This window comes from Phoca vitulina, unplaced genomic scaffold (genome assembly GCF_004348235.1).
Source record: "Phoca vitulina isolate PV1807 unplaced genomic scaffold, GSC_HSeal_1.0 scaffold140, whole genome shotgun sequence".
In the NCBI taxonomy this organism is placed as follows: Eukaryota; Metazoa; Chordata; class Mammalia; order Carnivora; family Phocidae; genus Phoca; species Phoca vitulina.
Genome location: NW_022589843.1, coordinates 88,930 through 94,929, shown reverse-complemented (window position 1 = coordinate 94,929; position 6,000 = coordinate 88,930).

The window sequence follows — 6,000 nt, the reverse complement described above, 5'->3', positions numbered from 1 at the left end:
AACTGGCTCTGCACTGGGCTCTCACTGGAGACTGGAGATCTCTCTCCCATGGAGACAGCATCATAGCTCCCCCCTCTGCTCTTCAACCCCCTCCGTCACCTGTGACAGCATGGGACAGCAACATGACACTCTCTGTACACGAAGGGACCTCACCAAGGGAAGGGCGCACACCCAAGGCAAGAGGCAAGCGCGGAGAGAGGTGGCACCTGCCATTCTGAAGGCCCAGCACACCTGGGCTCGGCGGTGCAGGGTCTGGAACAAGCCAGGAAGACAACCAGGGACATGAATCTGGCATAAATCTCTTAGTAGCCTCCATATTCTTTAGGCAAACCCTAATTTTAACATAAAATGTGCTATTGACTGTCCAACTTAACACTTAATTTTATGTTGTCTGGTGTTGCTAGTTTCACCTGGGTGGGTCTTACTTCCAAAAGGAGGTGGCAAATTCTGAGGCCAGGGACCTCAGCTCATGACCACGCGAACACAGCACAGGCGTGGGCTCAAGCACATGGCTGGGCACAGGATGTCCTTGCGGCTTGATTCAGTTGTGTGCGCTCCTAGGACTGTTATCTGAAGGAGGGAAGGGGCCGGGAGAGCTTCCTTGGAGAGAGGGAAACCATGTCTGAGTGTCAGGGGTGAGGCTGGTGTCTGCAGAGCCGAGTCCAATCCCAGCGCCTCCACGGGCTGCGGCTGCTGCGTGACTCTGTGTCGGGCGCGCTCTCCGCCAGCCTTGACGTCCTCATCTAGGAAATGGGAATAAAAAGCATCCCCCTCCCAGGTTTGTCAAGAGGTCCAAATGAGCTCCGCTGTGCCGCCTGGTGCATTTGAATGTGCACCCGGATCTCCTGAAGAACTTGCTAAAATGCGGGCTCCGCGACAGTAGTCCCAGGTGGGGTCTGAGCTGCTGCAATCTGCAAGTCCCTGAGGGATGCTGATGCTTCTGGTCTCCCCGCCCAACTCTTACCGAGATGTTGTGCGGTGCCCGGATGCGCAGCATCTGCATCGCCGGGGAAACTTGGAAATGCAGAGTCTCAGGTGCCACCCGGTCCTACGGACTCAAGAGACTCAGGGGGGTGGGGACGAGCGATCTGTGTGAACAAGCCTTCCAGGTGCTTCTGATGCAGGTGGGTTTGAGAACTACTCAGCTCAGCACGGTGTTTTCTTTTCCATCACAGGAGTACTGACATAAGTACCTGTTAGGTGCCTACCTAACACTGTGCTAAGTGACGTGGTAGGAGCAAAGACCCTGGAACCCCCCGGTCTCTACCTGCTTAGAATTCAGTTCGGCGGGCACCAGCTACTGTGTTTACAGTGGGGGGAGAGGGCATGCAGCGGGGAGTGCCTATGGAAAATGCAGATTTCAGGTTTTCTACCACGGGAGATTTTTTTCACCCCCAAGAGATTTTGATTCCGCAAGTCTAGATTTTTCGAAAGGAACCCCAGCTTTTTCTGCCCCTTATTCTGTAATCCAGGACCACACTCTGACAAACAGTGCCTTAGAAGGTGACACCAGAAAAACTCATTGGAAGATAACCGGCTGCCAAGCTGTGTGCTCCAGACAGCTTTCGGAGGGGGACCAGGTTGCTACAACCTGGCGAGCCAAGCAGAATACCTCGGATTCCGTGCGATGTCGGCGGGTAGGACCGGGTGGGACGGACACAGCCTTAAGCCCAGCCCTTCATGTGACAGCTCAGCTACAGCTTGCAAGTCCCACACGGTTGAATGTCTCATTCCCATTTTACAGGTCAAATGCCCAGGGATCTAATAAGTTAAGTGGCATCTTCGCAGATACCGGGCGGGTAAATCTCACAGCCGGAATTCACACCCGAACCCCCGGGACTGCCCTGGGAGGCTGTGGGGCAGGGGCGGGGCTTGAGGGCTGTGATCGTCCCATCATTCGCGGATGTTAGTTTGCTAAGGGCGGGCCCGGCGGACCAGGGACCCATGAGAGCAAGCAGCCCGGCTGGGGTCTTCTGGCCAAGGAAATAAACAAAGGAGGCTCAGAGCTTTGACCACCGTGAAACGCTTGGAGACCTCCGGTGGGTGCGGGCAGTCATGACAATGGAAGGAAGCCACAGTGGTATAAACAGAGCTTCGGACGGACGTGGAGTCCAGAGGCCTCGGTCCGTATCGCTTTTCTTTCTAATTGTGACCGTGAGCCAGATATTTCCTGTCCTTGAGCCTGTATTCTCACCAGTAAAACAGAGATGATAATCCCTGGCTTGCCTGCCTCAGGGGTTGCTGTGAGGGTCACACGGGTTTACGTGTTCTGGAAACTGTAAGGTGAGGTACCGTTAATACTCTCGGCTAAGCTGCCTTCAATGGTACTGGGTATGTTAATAGACTTAGTCCAAGGAGAACTGTTTTCCCTGTCTTTTCTCCAGGAATATATTTGCAAAAACTGTATGTCCTTAGCACCATTTCAGCTCAGGCAGCTAACAGCTCTTCTTTTAGAGTGAAGACTCAATTTAGAAATAAAGATTTCTTTTCATACACAATTCTTGAGATTACCCCCGCCCCGGCCTCTATGGAGGAAAGAATTTATAGGAATTTTTCTCTAACACCTGTATTGAGATACCATTCACATACCATATAGCTCACCCACTTAAATGATACAGTTCCAGGGAACTGTGCAAACATCACCACCATCGATTTTAGAATATGGTCATTGCCCCCCAAATAAACCTGTACCCATTAGAAATCACTCCACATTTCCGCCTTACCCCTCCAGCCCTAGGTAAACATTAATCTACGTCTAATATTAATATTAAACAGTGGGGTTTTTTAAAAGTGTGGTCCATGAACCACCTGCATCAGAATCACCTGGATGGGGTTTAAAAATGCAGATCACTGGGGCCCCTTCAGACCTCGTGGTCAGAAACTCTGGCACTGAAGCCCAGAAGCCGCACTCCCAGCTCTGGGGTGATTCTTGTGCACATCAAACCTTGAGAACCGCTATTTGTCCTTGGATTAAAGGACAGAGCCAAGCTGTGTGTGGAGAGACAGGGGGAAGAGGCCGACAGGTACCTAGGACCAAGATGGCTCTTCCCGTCCCTTCTTCCTTCCTCGTCCCCATCTTCACTGCCCACCTCCGTGCCCATCAACATGTAGACACATCCGGAGAATGGGAATCACAGAACTTAAGCTCAGGAAGCGCTCCTTGGCCTGTGATACCTCCAGGTCGCCACCAGAGGGCGCAAGAGCATCTCCAAAGCCAAGCCTGTCCCCCTCTTCCAAGTCAGGCTCTCCACTCAGGTTGTCTCGGGATCTCAGGCTTGTCCCCTACCTCACTGATTCTCAGAAGGATGCTGGACTGCATGAGGTTAAGTGGCAGAGCTCAGACAGCCTACAACAAATCTATTTTTAACATATATCCAGAAAAGTGAAAAAATCACAAGTGAACACTTCATGAGTGAATTTCCAATAAATGAACCTACTCGTATGATCAAGAAACAGAATATTAGCAACATCCAGAAGCCACTCCATGATTGTATTTAAAAATGCATTTCTAACTATTTAAGCTTACAATTTTAAAAGTGAGCTATTAAGTTTCAAATACGCGAGTGGTTACTTTTAACGTAATGCGAGTGGTTAGCTTTCCAAAGACATTTTTAGAAGTTACAGAAGACAAATGGCCCTGAGGAATCCACTCTGAGGATCTGGAGACACTGTGTTCCTTTCCAGAGCAACGTCAGGGCCCTCAACTAACCTGAACCCCATAGTGGGCACTCCTGAGCCTTGGAGCTGAGCCAGGGTCCCGGGAGGCAGGTACACCATCTAATGGAGTGAAACCACTAGTGACATTTGAAGAACAAGGTCACGTTGATGATAAGGACATTCCAGGTATGGGTTAATGGAAGTGAGATGGAGAACAGCTACCGTTGGTTGCCTGCCAACTCTGTACCCGTCTCTGCTAGGGACTTCCCATATACTACCCCAGTGATACCACTGAGAGGGTCGTCCCCATCTGAAAGAAGAGGGAGCTGAAGAGAACTAACAGGATTTGTCCCACATCTTCAACTTACCATGCCTAGAAGCCCCAGAACCGAGATTTCAATCCATCTGACTCTTGAGAACATCTTTCTAGAAGGCATAAGCAAAGGCACTGAGGCAGGAATGAGGACCATTTGTCCTGGGCACTTCTACACGGGGCGGAGAGGTACAGACACACCCATGTGACATCCCACTGAGGAGCCTGAGAGTTATGGAGGGAGGGGTAGAGTAGCACCCCATTACAGGGGGAGGTCCTGGAAACAGGTAGAGGAGCTTTAATGAAAGGACGTCCACTTGTCCCAACAAGCTGCTTTGCCCCTCATGCCCTTGCATGCATGATGATTAAGAGTTCATGGACCTTGGTGTGTGTGTGTGTGTGTGTGTGTGTGATATCATAATATGTATTTTTCTTCTGCATTCCTGCAGATGTCTTGATGTTTCCCGTCGGCGTGTTTGATACTCCCTATCGCCCTGGTGTTTTCCATTAGAGGAAATGCACTGGCTCTGTGACTGGTGTACCACCTTGGCCCCCAGCGTCACAGAGGTGTTTGGGATGGCACCCCGATCTTCTGACCGTACGTGCTTATGGGAAAAGCACAAGCCCAGCCGCCCACGAGAGGCAGTGGGACAACACGTCTGTGTGGCCGCACTGTATGTGCACACATTCCAGCACATTCCTCTGATCGCGAGAGGCCCCTGTATTCTAGGGAGGAGTACTGGACAGCAGGTTGCCTACCACCCCCTCAGGCTGACCTTCAAGGCTCTACTGCGGGGCCCGTCCACCTGCCTGGTGGCTGGATGCCCTTCGCTGATGGCGGCCACAGTGTGCAAGGCACCACGTGCCCTCAGGGTGGATGGCCTGGCTGGCACCTGGCTCTAAAGCTCACCAGCCCGCTGTTTCTTGACCGTTTAAAAGACTATGCTGCCTGAAGGGATGAAGAAGCATCTGCCCCCACCCCAAGCAAAATATAAGTCCTGAAGGACAGAGATCACGGCTAGCAGAGCCAAGCACAGGGTCCTAGTGCAGCTGAGTAGGCTTCTGATGAAGGGCTCTGCTCCCTCCTCTTCCTCTTCCTGCCTCTCACGGGGCTGGATGCTGGTTCTCACAGCCGCGCTGTCCCAGAAGATAACCCAGGCTCTCCGCTTCCCCATCACTCCTGGGTAAACAATCCCCACATTCTATGTCTCCAGCCCTGAACTCTTGCCCAGACCAGAGTGGTGCATCTCCCACTGCATGCTGGGCGTTTCCACCTGCCTGTCTAGACATCTCAAACTCCATGTCACACAATAGGCCTTAACTGCCTTTACTCTACCTCATCCTGTCATTTCAAAACTATTTATTAAAGAGGAACAGACTTACATCAAAGTGCACACATCATAAATATACAGCTTGGTGAATGTTCACAAACTAACACACCCTGGTAACCAGCACCCAGATCAAGACACAGAACACCATCAGCACCCCAGAGGTCCTCCTTGTGCCCCCTTCCAGTTGGTGGATGACACATAGACTTCTCTCAGGTTAGCCTGGTTTTTGAACCTCGTATGAATGGAATGATACAACCTGCACTCTTTTGTGCTTGGCTTCTTTGGCTCAACGTTGTGAGTTGCATTCATACCATTGCCCGGAGTTGTAAAGCACTCATTCTCTTGCTGTGCAAATAAATCATTATTTATCCACTGTACTGCTGATGAGCAACTGGGTTGTTCCCCACTTGGCGCTGTTATGAGTAGTGCGAAGTTGAACTTTGTGGTGTGTGTCTTTTGGTGTGATGGACGCACGTATTTCGTCTGTGCATATTGCCGGGAAGGAATTGCTGGGCTGTAGGGTGTGCAGAGACCGCCAGGCAGTTCTCTGCGTGGTTATAGGTACATCTCTCCCAGCAGTGGACGTGAGTTCCGGTTGCTCCACTCCCTCACCAACACTTGACGCCATTTTTGATTCACTCACCCTTCTCCCCGTGCCTATCCATGCCCCCTTTTCCTCCCAAATTATCTCATATGTTC